The following is a 22,606-nucleotide window of genomic DNA, read 5'->3' as shown; positions in this document are numbered from 1 at the left end:
TATGGGTGTGGCACAATGGTGCAATGGTGCTTTGGTGGTATGACATGGTGGGTACCATGCTAGACCACATATGAGGTGGTAGTGCCACATGGAATATGCTTGCTAATGTCTCAAGGGTTAAGGGGCCAAAACTTCAAATGGGCATAACTTTCAATCCAATATTCAGATTGAGGAAAAATTTATATCATTAGAATTCTCTTGATAAGCTAAACGTGATGGTATTGTCCAAAGTGAGTTTTGTGCACTTTGGGTGAGAAGGAGTTTTGTAACCCCATCCTCACAATGAGACAATGTAGGTTGGGTTATTTAAAAGTAATACCTCTCATTCAACAGGATTAATTCAAGGGGGCAGGAGGTAGCGTTATATCATATCCTTTGCATCATACTATTTTCATGTTGTTACCTAATCCTTATACTTTATATGCACCTATTGTGTGCTCCTTCATTAGTTCTAAGAACTTGCAATTATACATGTTGTGTCCTATGGACATACAAAACTCACAAATGGTGTGCTAGTGGATTTCTAATGCTTCTATAGAATTTGGCATCAAGGTGGTTCATGTACCAACTATTTACATATCTCACACCATTTTACTTTTGCACCTGTCATAAAAAGATTTGGTGCACCAAATGTAGTATAGTTATTTATAATTGAGCACTCAATATTTCGGTTCCCCTCTACTTTGCATGGATTACACCAAATATTCTCTCTTGTGTCCTTACCTTTGACCATTTCTCTAAAATAACAAGTCAAAGTAGTTATTTGATTTTGAAATGAATTTAGTCTTAAAAATGGCTTCAAGAAACGCTTTGTAGATTTTGTTAGGCCCCTATACTACTAGTGTAACCCCTTATTGTTAATAGTACAACCCCCTTATTATATTGTTGTACCCATGTAGTCCCCATATTGTTACTATTATGCCCCATAGAAGCCCACTATTGTTATTATTGTGCCCTTAAATTATTATTGTTATGTTGGCTCTGATTATATTATGACCCCTTAGACTCCTATATATAGAAAGGAGGTCTTTTCATTTGTATCATTTAAGAATTGTTCATTTGTGTAATGTAAAGGAGGTTTCCCCCTCGAAGAGTCTGAATTATAAGCCGTTGATCTATCTTTTCTATCATTTTGTGAGCTGGTTTCATAACATTTGGTATCAAAGCTTTGAATTCTAGGGTTTCGCTGCTCCAAAACAGGTCATCGTGGCATTTGCGCTATAACTTTTTTTCTGTGACGTTTCAGATGCTAAAAAAAAACCCATTTGGGCCGAAATCGTTCTTAACTCGCAGGTCCAAATTTCAAATATTTTCACTCTATATTTGCGGAGATATGATATGAGGAAGTTGGAATTTTTGCAGACTCCCGAATTACATTCCAAACAGGTGACCTAGGGAAAATAGTCATAACTTTTATTTTGAGCATCAGATTGAAATTTCGTAAGAAGTTACAAAAAGAGGACGGACTGTAGTTTTCTGTGTATATTTTTCATATCTTAAGGTCGAAACAGTGACATGTGGCACCTCATACAAGTGTGCTCTTCTGAAAAGGTATATAATCAGGTCATCTTCGGAGATTGTGCATAACTCTTTCTTGGAGAATCTAAATTTGATTAGACTGGTGGCATTGGAAAGAGGACGCAGAGGGCTACCGCAACTCACAATTTCAAAATTAGAAGAACCAAAATTACAGAGTTATAGTCATTTCAAGATCAAACTCCTAAAATCAAGAAAAGGCGATATGAGGAAGTTTGATGGCAAGGATCCAGTAAATTGGATACTTCAAATGGAGCAATATTTTGATCTACATGGTGTACCATTGTTACAAAAGGTATGTATTTCATCTTCATATTTAGAACCAAATCAATTTTTATGGTATAAAGGGCTTTGTTCTCGTAAACAACGTGTTACATGGTCAATTTTTACGGAGGAAATGATAGCACATTATGAGGATACAAAGAGCAACACCTTCTTTAGAGCAACACCACAACAATTGGAAAGAGAAAAATGGCTTTGTTACAAAGTGGAAAGTAAAATTATGGCAACAAGGAAGTCTACCCCTCATAAATAATAATGGAAGTGTTGTTTCTCCTAGCCTTCCACAACCTACAAGGGTTACACCACAACAATTAGAAGAAAAAAGAAAAAAAGGGCTTTGTTACAATTGTGATAGAAAATGCACTAAAGGTCATAAGTGTGCTGAGAAGAAATTATTTTACATAGAGTATGAAGAGGATGAAGAAAAGGATCAAGAAACATTAAAAGAAGAGGATATGTGCCAGGACCCAACCCTAGAGAAAGAAGAAATGAATCCTACCATATCTTGTAAAGCATTGGCAAGAATTACCACTCCTCAAACTCTCAAGATAGAAGAACATGTCAAAAATAAAAAGGTTCAAGAAGTGAAATATCACATCAAGAAAGATGAAATGAATCCAACCATATCTTGTAATGCATTGGCCAGAATTACCACTCCTCAAACTATCAAGATGGAAGGACATATCAAGAAGAAAAATGTTCAAGAAGCGAAAGGCCACATCAAGCATCAAGAAATGAATCCGACCATATCTTGTAAGGAATTGGAAGAAATTACCACTCCCCAAAATCTCAAGATAGAAGGACATATCAAGAAGAAGAAGGTTCAAACAGTGAAATATCAGGAAGAAAAGTATCAAGAAACATCAAAAGAAAAGGATACTCACCAGGAACCAACCCTAGAGAAAGAAGAAATGAATCCAACCATATCTTGTAATGTATTCGTTGAAATTACCACTCCTCAAAATATGAAGATAGAAAGACATATTAAGAAGAAAAAGGTAATAGTGTTGATTGACTCAGGTAGTACCCATAATTTTATTAATTGTAAGATAGCCAAGGACTTAAATTGCTTCCTAGATCCATCACCAGAGTGTCAAGTGACGGTTGTAAGTGGAGGAACCATAAATTGCTCTGGAAAGTGCCATAATATCATGCTATCCATGGGAGAATATTTATTAAATAGCCCAATGTTTTCCGTTCCAATGGGTGGTGCTGATGTTGTACTAGGAGTCCAATGGCTACAATCCTTGGGTACAACAACTTTTAATTTTCAAGAACTTTTTATGAAATTTTCTTCAAAAGGAAAGGAAGTTGAATTAAGGGGTGTCACATGGAAACCAGGAAAGATAATCAACTCTGACAAAGATTCTAAAGAAAGAACAACGAGGCGTAATTGCACAATTATGTTTGCTAACTGTTCGCACATCAAAATCATGTATTTCTCCAGATCTCCAAAAAGTCTTGGACAATCATTCCAAGAAATGGTAGAGGTTGGTACAATTATCCAACCAAATTTGATAAACAAAGGAATGTATGAATGGAAGAATGGAGAAGCAAGGTGGGAACTCATTCAAAAGTTGTCGAATATCCTAGTTCCAAGAATACTGCCAGAACTTGACAAGGAAGGAAAATGCATATCAGAACCTAAAGCATTTATAGAACCGAGAAGTCAACAGCTATGAAATCGATCAATTTCAAAGCATCTCATCAAGTGGAAGAACTTACCGGTTGAAGATTTCACATAGAAGGACAAGAATTTTATACAGAAGCATCAAAAACTACTCAAGCGTTGAGGACAACACTTTTTGAAGGAGAGGGGCATGTTAGGCACCTATACTACTAGTGTAACCCCTTATTGTTAATAGTACAACCCCCTTATTATATTGTTGTACCCATGTAGTCCCCATATTGTTACTATTATGCCCGATAGAAGCCCACTATTGTTATTATTATGCCCTTAAATTATTATTGTTATGTCGGCTCTGATTATATTATGACCCCTTAGACTCCTATATATATGAAGGAGGTCTTTTCATTTGTATCATCCAAGAATTGTTCATTTGTGTAATGTAAATGAGGTTGCCCCCTTGAAGAGGCTGAATTATAAGGCGTTGATCTATCTTTTCTATCTGTTTGTGAGCTGGTCTCATAACAGATTCAAGATGCATTACAATTTCCATGTTTTCCACTTGGGAGGATGTCTTGCATTGGGTGAGGATAATTCTAATATGGGGGAGTAGTTATGCAATGAACCACTCCCTATGTTGGAAAGCTTAAATCTAAAGCATTACTCTATTTAACGAATCCTTGAATCTCTTATCATAGTTTGATAATCACCCTCCTATTACCTATTTTAGTTCCTTAAGCTCTATAATGCTTTGTTATTTATGCTTTGACTTCCAAAAATCCTTAATTACATCAATTCGTATCTCATATAGACTTCTGTTATATATTTCTAGTACACTAGCTTTATGTTGTTGGGAAAAGTATCCAATACGGAATGACCCTATCCCACTCTAAGGGTGATAGTACCTCAGCAACAATCAAAGCAAAGCTTATTCGAGATTACTTCTTTATGAGATGTAAGAGAGGGGAGAAAGAGATCCACTAACCGTTGTCTTCCGCTAATGATTGATCCAATCTTCTCTCTTTGCTGCTTGCTCCTAGCTCCTTGCTCTTTCACTGGCCCAGCTACACCAAGATCCTGCAAAATGGCAAGAGAGGGAAACTACAAGAAGCATACATTCATAATTGATTCAAGGATTAGAATAAATCAAATACACAAGTATAGCAATGCACCATTGAGACACATGCATATAGAAGAACCTCAAATGCTTTATTAATGGAAGAAGTAAAGTTCAGGAAGTAATACAACCATAAAAGGCCCAATCCAGCATCACCTCCCAGCAGAAAGAAATCTCCTCTTCACCTCCTTCAAGCAAATCACCCAATAGTTCTATACTCAAACCAACAGCACTTCCTTACATTCACAAGATTCCACCCTCCTTAGACCTCATGAGAGAGCTCTATATATAGGAGATTTGGAGAAAGGATGAGTCAGCTTGTAGCTGGCATGAAGCTGACTAGTGTCCTCTCCCACTTTAGTTATTCTTCAGTTCTTGAGTCCACTTGGAGGTTCTTGCTTCCACTTGGAGATCTAGACCCTCTTACTCATCACAAGTCGAATTCCCTGATCCAAGTGTCATTTTGGAAGCTTCCTGGGCATTGACACCTTGAGGAATGACTGTGCCACATGTCCCAACTCGCCCAGCGCAGGTAGCCTTCTTTGCAGTTGACATTCAGCGCAGGTAGACAGTGGAGCTCTTGACATTCAGCGCAGATGCTCAGTGGAGCCGTTGACATGATCCAGAATTAGCTTGTTTTTGAGTGTTTTCAGGTGGAGAACTGATATTTAGTGCTGTGGTTTGCTGACCTTGTTCCTCTAGGGGTAGGAACAACATGTTTAGGGACTTTGGATCCCTTAGATTATTGACATTTCATGCTTCATGCTGTAAGGCACAAAAATGTCTATAACAGTTGCCCCCTAAAGTATGAGGTCGTTTATCGGGTGAAATGCTTTATCAGGAGGATCCGAAGTTCATTCAATCGCTGAGAGGTGACCTGTAATAAAATACAATACAATACATTATTTTTCATTCTGCTTTCATGATCTAGCTGAGTCGGGCATTCCCATGCTCAGCTTTATAAATTCATTTTGGTACATAGAACAGACGATCGTCTGATAGTAGACTGATAATTCTCTGCTGAAATTATCATCCTTTGAGTAGGATGATCATCTGCTGCAATGATGTACATGTCAAATGTCTTTATATTTCCTGAATATATATCGCAGCCCGGATGGATGAAACTAGATCCGGGGTCTTCAAACTCGTTCGATCTTCACTCTAAGTACAAGTCGATCCATGTGAGAATTGCGCTGAAGTCGAACATGGAAATACATCGCTTGATTACCGGTCAATAATGTAAACCGTTAACAAGCGCGAGAGGAATCACCGATAATGATAATGACCCTCAAGGTACTGCAGTACAATTCACGTGGTGTGAATAAAGGACTTGGCGTCGAACACCACGCAAAATCTTCTGGTCGAAGGTCATTGATGTATACCTGTCGCCGGAAGTGAGAAACTTGCCATTGAGGCATGCAAGCTTCAAAGTACTGAGGGGGGTGTTCCTAGATCAACTTCTTGGATAATGAGCTGAAGTCGACAAGAAGCGATCCGTCAAAGGAGGGCCTTAATGAATCCCACATCAGTGACACGGAACGGAGCTAATGATTTTAGTGGAGGTGAAAACAATCTGTGAAATATGATTCAGGGTGGCGATCATGGGTGGATGAAAGATAATGTATGGTAGTGGATGGGACACGGTTGACTCTTTCTGAACAACATCTCTTGAACATATAACGACACTGATGTGATGGATCGGTAGCATTACCCCAAATGTGGATGGTTTGGCGAAGACCATGGTGATGAGACCGGTGAATGAAACAACCCAACCCGATGTGATACGGAGGAAAAGTGTCATGTTCAAGAGCGTCTTGCTACCATTAAAGCTTTGAGGTTCTCCCAATTTTTCCTCAGTCATTTCTGACCAGTACCTCTTTATTTTTGTCAAGCTTGAGGAGGATAACATATGCTTGTTCTATAACCTGCCCTTCGGGCAAGCCCATCGCTATGTTTTAACGAGCCTAGCGATAGGGAAACTCGTTCTCGTCTAAAGACAAGTTTGTCGCTATTTAATCATTTTAACGAGTCTAACGACAAGGAAACCTCGGTCCTTTTCATTTTTAGAGAGTCTGAAAAGGTACAGAAAGTTAACTCCAAAATTCCTTTTTCGTCATCTAATCCCTTAAGTCCGAAAAAGTATAAAACAATACAGAAGGGATGAGTTTTCGATAACTTTAACGAGCCGAATAAAACAAGTGCTCGACCTTTTTGTGTAATAATCCCTCAGGTCCAAAAAGATTAAAATCTAGAGGAGGGATAGCTCTTCCGGTCCTTTTAACGAGCTGGAAGGCCAAAACTCGGCAAACTTTTCATATTTTACGAGTCAGATGAAAAGAGCTCAAAGAAGACTCGTCTTTTGAGGAACGAGTGATAAACAGGGATAGCAGCAGATTCCAGGTACAGGTTGGAATTTTCCAATCACGGTAGTGTCACAAGGATGGCTAAGTGAAATCACTCTTCGCAGCTGTTCCTCAAAATGGGTAAACAATCATATGGAGGTGAACGATCGGCCAAATGGAATGGAGGTGGCAGGTGCAAACATGACCAAGGCTTTTTATGGCTAATAAATTTACGATCACAATGGTTATTTACCGGAGTATGTTCATTTTTTAATGAGCTTGACTGCTCAATCTTATGTTTATTTTTTAACGAGCATGAACTATGTGCTAAAACTGCTCGGATCTCGCTTTTCTATTTTTTAACGAGCATAAATTCCGCGGTAAAACTGCTCGATTATCCCAGTCATAAGATAAGAATGTCTCCTGTGAGATAGCTATTTTTTATGGAGCTTTATCTCACGAAGCTATGCTCCTAATTTGGCAAATTTTGACCTTTGCCCCACATCCTTTCTTTATGCAAGTTCGGAAACGACTAATCCAAAAAATAGATAAATAACCGCTCTTTTCTTGCACTCCAAAAGGTTTGCATGCCCCCAGTATAAAATACAATTTCAAGGCTGCCCCTCCTCTCCCCCACCTCTGCTTTTCTTTGGGTGTTCACAGCTACTTGTCGTCTTGCTAGTCTAATGTTAACGATACTTGTCTTCTCGTTATTTTTAACGGGTCTTACGCGGTACTTGTCTTCCCGTCGGCCCAACTTTTGACAGCTCTTTTGCAAGATCGCAAGAGAACAACTACTTGCGACAAGAGAAGAACACTACTCAAAGACAAAACATTGGTGTTATTGAGGGAGGCTTGCCTATTTCTGGTTACCCAAAGATTGTTTTGTTAACACCATCAAACGAAAACATCTCTTCGGCACTGTCTACCGAAGTAGACAATGGTGAATGACCTTTGTCAAACAAGTAACCTTGACAAAAGAATCCTGTTCTAGAACAACCCCTCTTCCATCCACGGACGGGGTACGGACTAGTCATATTCTCTCGCGGAAATTCTACTTTATACCCAAGGTTTCCTCTGCCCGAAGCAGACCAGGATGCATGCCCCCTGGGTTCCAGTCCCATCTTTCCGAATCACTCGCACTCATCGGGAAGGAGGACTGGGGGTGGAGACATTTCTTGATTGAATAGACCATTCAGGGTTGGTATCTGACTATTTGCGATGCGTGATCCTGGACATGAAAGTTGGTCTACGAGCTTGACCATTCTTCCTTCGTGTGGAAAACACATTACTCTAAAGAGTGAGGAGACTATAGCTCCCATGCAATATATATAGTCTCGTCCAAGGAGTAGGTTATAATCCAAGGGTCCTTGAACGACCATCACGTTCATTTGAACGATCTTCCCTTTCAATGTAACAGGTACATTGGGGAGGATCCCTAATGGTCGACTGGTTCCTTTATCAAAACCCGAGAGATTTCTTATCTCAGGCAAAAGCGTCGGGGAACCCAGTGCTTTCCAAGCAATAGAGGAAAGGATACTCACAGATGCCCCTTCATCAATGATAGTTCCAGCCATTACCATTCTATAAATTTGGACTATGATTCTGAATGGTATACTGGCTGGCAACCAGGGTCTGCCTAGTTGGTTCAGTTCAAAGGACACAACCAGGTTGCTTGGCGGTGGGACCGAATACACGGCCGGATATGACCCTGACGATGTTCCTTCCTGCGATAAAGGAATGGGCGCATTGCCCTGATGCTCATCAGAGTCGTGTTGATGAAAAGAATCTGGATGGTGTCATCCTTATTCTCTTCAGTGAGGGTGTCATTTGAAGATGAATCTTCAATGACGGTGTCATTTGAAGATGAAACCTCTGAAGGTGGAACCGGGTCAACTGCCGTTTCGACCTTTGGACTTTCGTCCGGTCTGGATTCAGTAGGTTCATTCTCAATGACTGACGCTTCAGCTGACCACTTGAGCGGGCCAGCTGTATTTTCAACCAACAAAGGACTTGGCACGAGTTTTTTGTATCCAGGAGGAAGTCTGAACGGTGAAACCGGGCGATCTTCCAAAACTCTCTTCGCTTCGTCTAAGAAGGGACAACGGTGGATGGCGTGATTGCCTTCACACAGTCTGCAGGGGGATCTTGCTCCCCCTCTTTGTCTTGAACCTTCACTTTCGCTGGTTGACGGTAAGCATTCAACATGGCTATCATAGGTTGATGCTCCCGAATTGTGCAAACGAGGGGACCAGTCCCTTAGTATCCGGGGAATACAGGGACAATCTCTATGGAAGTGGTCTCCTCTACATATGACACATGGCGATTTAGGCCCGGTCTGTGCTGTGTGTGGATTTTTGTCAGATGTCTTTTGCTTGCCCCCAGTCGCCTTAGGCTCCTTCTTCTTCTTTTCTCTCTTCTTCTTCTCCTTCTTCTCCATGGGAGCTTGGCTTTTGCCGGCTCTACCTTGCGAAGATGAAGGATTGGAGGAAGAGTTATAGGAAGTAGAAGGCTGGTGGGCAGCTCTAGACTCATCTAACTGTTGACTCGACTGTTTAGGAACCATGGTGTTCTGAACTACATTGGTTGAGAATAGCCAAATAGGCAGGCCAATTGTCAGTCCTGGAAGCGACAATGTGGCCATGTGGGGCGCACCAACTTCTCCCCAAGAGGAGAAAGGACTAGGATTTCCATCTTGTGGAATTCCTTGGTTGGGGCGCTCCATGTTCTCAACCTACAGATCAACGCAGGAATAGGAGGTGATTATGTTCCGTTTAAAATAAATTTTATAACGACGCTTTAGACACAACTTGCTTTTTCACTTTTTAAGAGTCGAGAAAAAGCTAAAGATGACTCTAGTCTCCTTCGATGTTTTAACGAGCCCGAAGTGACAAATGCTCGGATGGACTTTTTCAGTTATAGAGTTTGAAAAAGGCCAAAAGAAACTGCTCTGGAGATCTAGGCAGAGGGTGTGCCAAACTTTTCGCAAAACCACAGAATACGTTTTACGGTACGAGTGGTCGATCTTTGTGAATGCTGTGTTCACTGCATTGCGATCAGTAGGGCGGCCGACACGGCTTCCTATGGATAAAGGCTTTGTTCCTATAGGGGTCTCCCAATATATACGCGACGGTACGTGGGAGCACAAGTCCGTATTGATACTTATCGCTTCACCGTGGAGGAATCACCCAACCACTCAACGCTAAGATATCACGTTTAACGACGCCGGAACACATCTCTAGCTTAGACCTCTATGTGTTTGCGTTATGTTTCAATGCGTTGTTATGTAAATTCAATTTATTTTAAGGTTGATCTTGTTTAGCAGTTTGCCTTTATGGATCACCACGAGATGTATAGTAACACTCCTAAATGCAGTCTAAGATGATAAGCAAGCTTTTCAATCTTTCAACTTTGAAAATCTTAACTACTGAGGGAAAGGAAAGACAACATCTTTTCACACAGATCATAGAGCACACACTAATGCACTTTTCCCTAAATCAACATGCAAACTGTCAAAATGCACATGCACAATGCAGGTATTTCTTTTCTCTTTCTTAATGTTGGTGCAATACAAAAAGAAAGCTGTTGTATAACTTTGAATTCAATTTCAAGTGAAAGCAAACAAGCTTGTCCAAAATCAAAAGACACCTTAAGATTTACTTGTTTCGACACTAGAAATATATAAATTCAAACCATATGACGAAAGCAAAAGCTCAATCAGCTATGAACAGCAAATAAACTAACTCTTAAGATCAAAACGACACTTATCACAGGTCTAGATCTAAGAGGCCACAGCAAGACTAGCTCACTTTTCGTTATGGGAAACTGCAAATGATGTAAGAAATACACAAAGAACAAATACAGTTTCTTTATACAACCGAGGCGGAATAGTGGCAAGGAAATTTGGTTTCAGATAGGTACATTGACTGGTAACAGGCTGCAAAAACAAGGGTGAAAACAGGGCAATAAACAGGAGGGAACCCCAGTAGCACTAGGCAAAACTGGTTCAACGCAGGTAGTACACTGACAGTTTGACCTTCAGCGCAGGTAGCCCCTTCGGGAACTGCGCTGAAATGCAGACTGCCTTCACAGTGCCTGCACTGAAGAGACAAACTTTCGTTTTTCTCAATTTCCGGGTCACAGATTGCTCAAAAATTCACAGTTTTTGGCCAAATCAGAAGCTATCAGTCAAGTACACACTAAGGGATGAAAAGGAGGATGAAAAGCTATCACTAAGAGCTGTTCAGAGTCCTTGTGGATCAGCTCTTCAAGTCATAAACATGCCCAGAAACTGAGCTAGAGTAGCTGCCCTCTACTTTGCATTTGAAAGCTCCAAATGCAGTTCGATTCGGTACTCCCTGCGTTTATGAAATGAATAGCAAAAAACACAAACAACCAACAAGATACGATCCCCAGTGGAGTCGCCAATTTGTTGTTGGGAAAAGTATCCAATACGGAATGACCCTATCCCACTCTAAGGGTGATAGTACCTCAGCAACAATCAAAGCAAAGCTTATTCGAGATTACTTCTTTATGAGATGTAAGAGAGGGGAGAAAGAGATCCACTAACCGTTGTCTTCCGCTAATGATTGATCCAATCTTCTCTCTTTGCTGCTTGCTCCTAGCTCCTTGCTCTTTCACTGGCCCAGCTACACCAAGATCCTGCAAAATGGCAAGAGAGGGAAACTACAAGAAGCATACATTCATAATTGATTCAAGGATTAGAATAAATCAAATACACAAGTATAGCAATACACCATTGAGACACATGCATATAGAAGAACCTCAAATGCTTTATTAATGGAAGAAGTAAAGTTCAGGAAGTAATACAACCATAAAAGGCCCAATCCAGCATCACCTCCCAGCAGAAAGAAATCTCCTCTTCACCTCCTTCAAGCAAATAACCCAATAGTTCTATACTCAAACCAACAGCACTTCCTTACATTCACAAGATTCCACCCTCCTTAGACCTCATGAGAGAGCTCTATATATAGGAGATTTGGAGAAAGGATGAGTCAGCTTGTAGCTGGCATGAAGCTGACTAGTGTCCTCTCCCACTTCAGTTATTCTTCAGTTCTTGAGTCCACTTGGAGGTTCTTGCTTCCACTTGGAGATCTAGACCCTCTTACTCATCACAAGTCGAATTCCCTGATCCAAGTGTCATTTTGGAAGCTTCCTGGGCATTGACACCTTGAGGAATGACTGTGCCACATGTCCCAACTCGCCCAGCGCAGGTAGCCTTCTTTGCAGTTGACATTCAGCGCAGGTAGACAGTGGAGCTCTTGACATTCAGCGCAGATGCTCAGTGGAGCCGTTGACATGATCCAGAATTAGCTTGTTTTTGAGTGTTTTCAGGTGGAGAACTGATATTTAGTGCTGTGGTTTGCTGACCTTGTTCCTCTAGGGGTAGGAACAACATGTTTAGGGACTTTGGATCCCTTAGATTATTGACATTTCATGCTTCATGCTGTAATGCACAAAAATGTCTATAACACTTTATATTTCATGTACCACTATAAAGCTTTTCCCCTGCATGTGGTTTTTTGTTATGTTATCCTTTAAGCTTCATTAGTATTCTTATTCACCATCCATGTTGGGATCCCACCATTACACTATGAGAGAGGATCCCATACCTCTTTAGGTACCACATATTACCCCATTAGGTATACTATAGACAAAATAAATTCACACATGAACTAATGTGATATGTATCATCCCTCCTAGTCCGTGGAGCATGGGACATTTGGTACCCATATTTTCATTACACCTACCATTGTAAAGTTCAAGTTCTTTACTATTGTTTTTCTTTTATTCATTTTTATCTCACATATTCTCTACTCTATTACATTTATGTTCTCTCTATCCCATAAACCGTCATGTTCTTCTTTCAAATCTTATGAAAGGAACACAAGGGATATCTCTAAAATGGTTTCTTCCAACTCATTTTCTCAGGTTTCATCTTTCTTAGATCTAGGGAAATTCTCAATTCTTTTTTTCATCATCAACTCCACTACTACCATCATGTTTTTGCTTTCTATGAGTTACTTTCATTTTCACTTGGGGCATAGTCACCATCTAAAGTGTCTCTTTTATCTTCCACTAAATTATTTGGCATATATGTTTGGCACACTTCTCCTACACTTCCCATTGTTTAGTGCACTCCTTTGGTGCCTCTACTAGAACACACTTGGGACTCCTTCACTTTGGTCTTATCTTAATCTTCTATTACTCTCTAATATATCTTTCCCCATTTTTCTCAAGCTATTGAGTTGGACTTTCCATATTTCTTCCCACAATTTATTTCTCTACTCACATCTCATTACCTTGGCTTTCATATGTTCTCGTAGATCCATCTTTTACTTTTATTTTTGGACCATGTCATCTTCATCAATCATTTCTTTACAAATAACATTTTGATCCACAAATGTTTCAACTCTAGTATCCTTCCTTTGAATGCTTCCTTAATATCTCTCTGGATTGTGTTAAAATAGGTATTATAGCCAATAGAGAAACTTCACTATATGTCATTCTTTCAAAATTTCAAACCAATAATCCATTGTGTGTATCTACTTGTTGTCTAGTCTTTTAAGTAAATCAATAATTATAATTTAATTATAATTAATAGCTAAACCAATGTAAATCCATTTTAATTCCAGATCTACCAAGCGCCAATAAGGAATCTCTTGAGGTGCAAACCTCTTTTAAAGTGAAAACCTCTTTTAAAGTGAAAAAACAAATTGATTCTTCTTAATACTCAATAGATTCAAAATTAAAATAAATCTAAACTAGTTATATCAACTCAAATAATTAATAAAAAATAAGTTATGAATTACAAATTAGATACTCCTAAAAAGATATTAGGACAACCTTAAAAAAACGAACAGAAATGTTATTGATTATGGAAAAGTTTAGTATAATCTTTCATAATTAGCTGTCAGCTGTTATTTACAAACTTGGAATCAATTGTGTCGGTTAATGTCGACTGAGATCAAAGAGAATTAACGGCAATATTCTTGGAACAGTGAACTTCAAGGTCTTTCGCCTGGGAGGGATTTTGACAGTTTTGGAATTTTAGGTTTGGAGAATTTTGACCGTTCTGAACTTTTTGATTCGGATTTTTTTAAGTTGGATCCAGATATTAGTGAAGAAAAATATTAAATATTTTTTAATATTAAATTATTTTTAGGGATTTTTAAGTTCCATGAAACGGCTCTATCTAACTGCAGACATTTAGAGTAGGGACATGCTGTTCCATATATATATATCAATATTAGTAAAAGAATGTTAATACGGTATTTTATAAGAATGTTAAAATAGTATTTTATATATATATAAAACACTGATTTAGTATGAGTTTAAAGCGATTTAATTTTTTTAAATGTAAATTTGTTTGTAAATTTATATTTAATTTTTTATTTTATTTTGATAATGAAGATAAAATAGCTAAGATAAAGCAAATGTAGGTGGATTAAGATAGTTATTTTCAACTAACCGCAATTAACAGCAGTGACCAGAAATAGATTAATGAATTGTAATGGTTTCCTCTAATTAGTGATACTGTTGTGCAGTAATACGCATGGATTTCTTTGAACCCATCTCTTTCTCACATACAAAATTAATGAATTGTAATGGTTTTCTCTAATTAGTGGTATGAACCCATCTCTTTCTCACATACAAAATTAATGAATTGTAATGGTTTTCTCTAATTAGTGGTACTGTTGTGCAGTAATACACATGCCTTTTTTTGAAACCATCTTTTTCTCACATACAAATTATTACTCGTATATAATTAATTCTTTTATCTAATATATTTATTTTTGAAAAAATAAATAAATATAAAATTAAAATTATTTCAAAAATAAATATAAAATTAAATTTATTAAAATTAAAATTAAGTTAATTATATTGATATTAAATTTAAATAATACAATGATACAAAAGTATTTGGTGCCATTAAGAAGTTGGGTAACTATTGAATAGGGTTTTTGACATAATTATTTCTTTTCATAAGTAAATTATTACATAATTTATATATATATATATATACACAAAATTTTTTATATAAGTAGTTTAGATCCATCAGTCCAGATCTATTTAGTGTTGAGAGGGATTAAACGGTGCAAATCTCTTTTTTGAGTGCAAAAGAGATTTGATTCTCCTAGGCTCTTTATAGATTTAGAATACCATGGGTCTAGGCTCGTTTAGTTTCCCCTTTAAATAGACATATTCTACATGAATACCATGGGTTCTCATAAATGTGGAGATCAAAAACCATGAGTAATTTGACGAAGTGAAATTTACCTTAACTAACCAACAAAGAATAATAATAATAATAATAAAGTAGAACCAGTGATAAAAGATTCACTTGTGCTCATAGTTAGAGGTTATAGTGGTAGTTGTATAACTTAGAATTTTTATTTTTATTATTTTAGTTTACAGTTATTTTTATTTTAATATAGGGTTTTTATTTTATTTTATTATTTTTGTTTACATAATATAAGGACACAATAAGATATTATAACATTTGGCGCTTCTAGCCAAAAAAGCAAAAAAATATATAAAATATATTTTAATTTTATTATTTATTAAAAAAAATGAAATTCTCAAATAATTTTTTGTTAATATAGATTATTAATGAAATTTATATTCAACATATTTATGACCTTCAAATATATATAAATAAAGTCAAAGTATGCGAAAATGTTGCTCCTAAAATATCATCTCTCCATTTAAATGATAAATGTTAGAAATTATATGCAATATTTCTGCCATTCTTGAAATTGTAATTGTGTAAATAAAGTTAAAGTATGCAAAAATGTTGCTCCTAATAAGATCATATTTAAATAATAATGTAAAATGTGTGTTACTTCTAGTAATATTAGCCTATATCCATCTTATTTTAGATCTACAAGCACCGAGAGGGTTCAAAATTATTTTCACTCTAAAAGAAGTTTGCATGTCAAGAAATTTGATCCTTTTAAAGCTTGGTAGATCCAAAGTTAAGATGGATCTAAGCTTGTTTAATTTCCCCCTTTAAATAGACTATATTTGGTCTGAATGAGAAAATTAATTTTGTTGTGCTAAATTCCTTATCTAAAAGTGGTTAAGGATTCATGGGGTTAATTGCAAGTTTTACCATGTTTTTTTGAGTGTTTTTATGTAAATTTCTTATACAAATTAACATAAACTAATGACTGAACAATAGCATACAAAAAACAAGAACATCACCAAAATAGTATCACAACAACGCATGATGAAGGAGTTCACCTCTCCTAGGTTACGTCTCCTTGGTCCAGCTTCCAATGGCTTAGTACTCTCTATTCTGCTCAAAAGTGTGAATACATCAGTTTACAATGCTCAAACAACTTTGAAACCTACTCCAATGGCTCTAGAATGCCCAAAAATGCATGTCTAGCCTCTTTCTGCTCCCAAATTGGTAAAAAACTGAAGAAGTTATGGCTTCCCCTAGCTCTTGCACTATTCACTCTACAATTTCCCCAAAATCCAGCACCATCCTACAAATATGCCCAATTTCTACTAACTGGGCGTCGATTCTGCCAAATTCCAGGCGAATTTATCAAATGGATTAAATGCCCAATGAGGCCTTATTTTCGAAAATCAGGCCACATGGGGAGCCACGTGCTGGGGGCTAAGGTCAACGACCTACCCCCGCCAGCCAGGCCCCCACTCCGCTCTGCCCACGGTGCTATTGGTTTTCACGCGCCTAGGGGCTGGCCCCCATGGCTAACCCCTTTTCTGAATGCCGCAAACCTTAGAGTTTAAATATAATTCACATTCCTTAATATAACAAGACACATAGTGGTGTGACAGTAGATGGCACTGTTTGTTGGATGGAGGTATGGTATTCGACCCTTGCCTAGACCATTCGACTCTTAACAAGATTTTTGGTGGCCCCATGCTGCCACGTGGTGGCCTCTAGTTGGACCATGCGGTGGCCTCTAGTTGGCCACCAACCCACCAATGAAAATCACCCAAATCAACAACAATAAAATCATGCCACTTGGCACCATCTAATTTGCTGGAGGAAAACAGTCAATGCATAGTCACCCTGCCACGTAGGCATGCCCATTCAGTGCCATGTCAGTAGTACGGACAGTTGACTGGGTTGCCTGCATATTTATTTTTTTTAATTCGCTTGTTTGAAAAAGCGAACATAACATGCTTCTAGGAGGATACGTATTCTGTTTTGCGTGAAACAAGTTGTGCCGGATTTAGGATGACGAGCACTACGTGGTATTTTAGGTTCTACACTGACCCTACAACTTTGAATTTTGAACAAATTTTCGAGCCCCTAATCATTCCTCCCCACTCGAAGCTTTTGGACCCCAAAATATCACTTTTAGTTGTTTAGCAGGTGAGGGTACAGTTCCCTCACCTTTCCAATCTCAATCCATTTGGCCTTGAAGGATTTGTTCCTTTGAGCCCCACTTGAAGGTATTCTACACTCCCTCGTTTTGAAGACCTTGTTCTTCTATTAAGAATGGTGTGTTGTTGTAGCTCATCAAGGTATCCCGGACAGAAATCTTCAATGGAAGGAATTTCAACATTCTCTCCTTGATCTTCAATCAAAGAAGGCTCATCCAACCTTAAATTTTCCGCATTAACAACAACATAAATTTTCATATATGAAGGCAAATCCAACCTGAAGGCATTGTCACCAATCTTTTCCAGAATTATGAATGGACCATATCTAATTGGTTTCATGTTTTTACCTTCTCCTTGGAGCCTCTCTTTGCTAATGTGAAGCCAAACTTTATCACTGACTTGGAACTTGTGATCCACCTGATGCTTTTCATGCCTTGACTTGTACTTACATTGGCTTTTTTCCAGTTGTTCTTGAACTCTTTGGTCTACCAATTGAATTTGTTCAATGAACCTTATTTCTTTGTTTATGTCACTATGACCATCAATAGCAACATCTTTTCCAAAAATTAAATCCAAAGGAGACTTAGGCAAGTATCCCAGACATGATTTAAATGGTGATGTTTGAGTTGAAGAGTGCTTGGCCCGATTGTAAGCATGTTGAATGTAGTGCAAATGTTCACCCCACAACTTAGGATGCTTGTTGCAATACCCATGAAGAAGATGTATCACTGTCCTGTTCACCACCTCTTTTTGACCATCTATTTGTGGATGAAACGATGTACTCCTTTTCAATTTAGTGTCCATGAATCCCCACAAGAATGACCAAAAGTTCCCAACAAAGAGAGAATCTCAATCACTAACAATGGATGTGGGAAATCCAAAATGCACCCATACATTATGAAAGAATAACATAGCATTTTGTTCAGCTGTAATTTTCTTTTTACATGGCATCAAAACACACATTTTACTGAACCTGTCCACAACTACATACAAATAATCATGACCTCCTTTTGACAATTGAAGACCTCCTACAAAATCCATAGAAACACTCTCCCATGGCCGTGAAGGTACCGGAAGTGGTGTGTACAATCCTAACTTCCTATTGCTAGGCTTACTAACTGCACATAATGAACATCCTTTAATACAACGTGACACACTTTCAAGCATACGAGGCCAATAACAATACCTTTGTAGATGTGCCACTGTGTTACTTACATCGAAATGACTAGTAATAAGAAAAGTATGTGCCTCTCTTATGATGTTGACTCTTTATCCCTGTTTAATACAAAGCTTACCAAGATGGTACAACAAGTTATCATGCAAATGATAATCCAATTCCTCTACTTGCTTACCTTGACTCCAACTTGCATAAACATCGTGAAAGTCATTGTCTAATGCATACTACTCAATATAACTTTCATGCAAAAAAAATTTATTCTTGAGTAAAGTAACTGTACTAATAATAGGCCTAGAAAGCATATCAACAACTTTATTGTAGATAACTTTCTTATACCTTATCACCAAGTGAAATTGTTGAAGAAAACCCATCCATCGGAAGTGCCTTGATTGCTACAACTTAGATTGAGATTGCAAGTATTGAAATGACTGATGATCAATGTGAATTATTGTTTCCTTACCCATCAATTAGTGCTTCCACTTTTTCACACTTTGCACCAATGCATACAATTCCTTGTAATATGTAGGATAATTAATCACTGCACCATTGAAGTTTCCGAATGAAAACAGATAGGCTTACCATGTTGCATGTGGCGTAGTCACTAGCATAAGTCTGGATCTCAAATGATTGTCTCAAGTCTGGAAGTGCAAGTACTAGGGCAGAACTGATCTTTTCCTTCAATGCATCAAAGGCCTTTTGTTGTTTGCCTCCCACTGAAAAACCTTTTTCACACTAATCAATGCATGCAAAGGAGTTGCTATAGAAGAAAAGTTAGCAATGAATTTCCTCCAATATTGGGTTGCTACCAAAAAACTTCTTACCTCAGTAACTGTATTGGGCCTTGGCCAATTCAAAATGACATCAACCTTGGAGGGATCTATTTTCAACTCACTTTCTCCAACAATATGACCCAAGTAAACTAAAGAAGTTTTTCCAAACTCACACTTTGACATTTTTAAATACAAATGTTCTTTCTTTAAGACATCAAGTACTTTTCACACATGCATGACATGCTCATCACGATATTTACTGAAAATTAATATGCCATCTAGGTAGACTATAACAAGCTCACCAAGACATGGCCTCAACACATCATTCATCACACCCATGAAGGTAGCAGTGACATTACATAAACCAAAAGGCATAACTAGCCATTCAAACAAACCTTATTTTGCCTTGAATGCTGTCTTCCAAATCTCCTTCAACGATTCTAATTTGATGGTAGTCACTCCTTAAGCCCAACTTAGTAAAATACTTTTCATCTTTTAATTGATCAAGTAAATAATCTATCTAGGTAGTGGGTAACAGTTCTTTACCTTAATCTTGTTTAATGCATGGAAGTCCACACACATGCACCATGTTCCATCCTTCTTTGGCACCAAAACAACAGATGACCCACATGACGAAGAACTTGGCCTGATGATCCCTTTATCCAACAACTCTTGAATTTTATTTTTAATTTATGCACTTTCCATCACTGACATCCTATACATGCCAATGTTAGGAAGAGGGCAATCTTGTTGCAATTGTATTTCATGTTGGATTCCTCTCTTGGGAGGCAATCCTTTCGGTTCGGGAAACATCTAATCATATTGGTTAACAACATCAACCAATTCAGATTTCAATCTTGAGTCACAACCTTGAAAAAGCTTCATTATCAATATCATGCTTGGTTTTGATCATTAGAAGCACAAAATTCTTGCTAGAATTCACTAGTCTTTTGATCTGGCCCGCATTTACAAGTGAGAGATTTAGTTTGTTGCTATGGGCTCTATCAACGTTTTCTACTCCATCTTTGAACAAATGGTATTTTTTTTCATGTCTATAGAAGATATATTCTCTGTCATAGAGATATGGGCTGCCCAAAACTATACTACATGTCTAATGGCACAACATCAAGTTCCACTTCATCTATGAAATAAATAAGACATGGCCACACCTTCTGATGCAGTTACTTCCATGAAACGGTGGGCCCTTATAAGGGGTTCATGGCAGTCTTGATGTAATGTTCACTCTGCTGTTATGGTTGTTAGGTGAGGGTCAGGGGGATCTCGCTGTCTACCCACTTGTTTTGGCTATCATTTTACCTGGTCATCTTTTACAATTTCTATGTTGTCTTAGGATTGGATTTAGATATTTATTTTCTTTTGAACATGGGTGTGAATTGACTTTATAACAAAATTTGAATCAAGATTAGTTATTTTCAACTAACCGCAATTGAAATCGTTACCCAATGTGACAGCAGTGACCAGAAATAGATTAATGAATTGTATTGGTTTCCTCTAATTAGTTGTACTGTTGTGCAGTAATACACATGGATTTCTTTGAACCCATCTCTTTCTCACATACAAAATTAATGAATTGTAATGGTTTTCTCCAATTAGTGGTACTGTTGTGCAGTAATACACATGGCTTTCTTTGAAACCATCTCTTTCTCACATACATCAGAACCCAATCTCCACATAAATCAGAACCCACATAAATCCTCCACAGAACCAGAACAATGATTTTAAGATCCTTCGCTTTAAGCAACTTTCAATTATGTTTGATGAGATTTGTCAGATACGTCTTCATCATTGTGCGGAAGGAATACCTTAATGATACTTAATGATATTAAATAAATAAGACATGCCCACACCTTCTGATGCAGTTACTTCCATGAAACGGTGGGCCCTTATAAGGGGTTCATGGCAGTCTTGATGTAATGTTCACTCTGCTGTTATGGTTGTTAGCTGAGGGTCAGGGGGACCTCACTGTCTATCCACTTGTTTTGGCTATCACAGGTTTTGTGTGGATCATTTTACCTGGTCATCTTTTACAATTTCTGTGTTGTCTTAGGATTGGATTTAGATATTTATTTTCTTTTAAACATGGGTGTGAATTGACTTTATAACAAAATAAATGTAAGTGAATGTAGGTGGATTAAGATTAGTTATTTTCAACTAACCGCAATTGAAACGTTACCCAATGTAACTGCAGTGACCAGAAATAGATTAATGAATTGTAATGGTTTCCTCTAATTAATGGTACTGTTCTGCAGTAATACACATGGATTTCTTTGAACCCTCCTCTTTCTCACGTACAAAATTAATGAATTGTAATGGTTTGATCTAATTAGTGGTACTGTTGTGTAGTAATACACATGGCTTTTTTTGAAACCATCTTTTTCTCACATACAAATTATTACCCGTATATAATTAACTCTTTTATCTAATATATTTATTTTTGAAAAAATAAATAAATATAAAATTAAATTTATTAAAATTAAAATTAAATTAATTATATTGATATTAAATTTAAAAAATACAATGATACAAAGGTATTTGGTACCGCTAAGAAGTTGGGTAGCTATTGAATAGGTTTTTTGACAGAATTATTTCTTTTCATAAGTAAATTATTACATATTTTATATATATATATATATATACAAGTTTTCGTGAAAATTTTATATAAGTAGTCTAGATCTATCTTAAGTCCAGATATATTTAGTGTTGAGAGGGATTAAACCTTTCAAGTGCAAATCTCTTTTTTGAGTGCAAAAGAGATTTGATTCTCCTAGGCTCTTTATAGATTTAGAACTAATATGGGTCTAGGCTTGTTTAGTTTCCCCTTTAAATAGACTATATTCTACATGAATACCGTGGGTCAATACCATAGGTTCTCATAAACCTCGAGTTCAAAAACCATGAGTAACTTGACGAAGTGAAGTTTACCTTAACTAACCAACAAAGAATAATAATAATAATAATAATAATAATAAAGTAGAATGAGTCATAAAAGATTCACTTGTGCTCATAGTTAGAGGTTATAGTGGTAGTTGTTGGAATCTTTTAGAAACAAAAATATAATAACTTAGAATTTTTATTTTTATTATTTTAGTTTACAGTTATTTTTATTTTAATGTAGGGTTTTTATTTTATTTTATTATTTTTGTTTACATAATATAAGGACACGATAAGATATTATAACATTTAGCACTTCTAGCCAAAAAAATAATAATATATATATATATATATATATATATATATATATATATAATATTTTAATTTTATTATTTATTAAAAAAAATTGAAATTCTCAAATAATTTTTTTTTTAATATAGATTATTAATGAACTTTATATTCAACATATCTATGACC

The sequence above is a fragment of the Pinus tabuliformis genome, chromosome J (assembly GCF_031772625.1).
Source record: "Pinus tabuliformis cultivar Carrire ecotype Pingquan chromosome J, CPIR1, whole genome shotgun sequence".
NCBI lineage: Eukaryota > Viridiplantae > Streptophyta > Pinopsida > Pinales > Pinaceae > Pinus > Pinus tabuliformis.
This window is presented reverse-complemented; position numbering follows the sequence as displayed.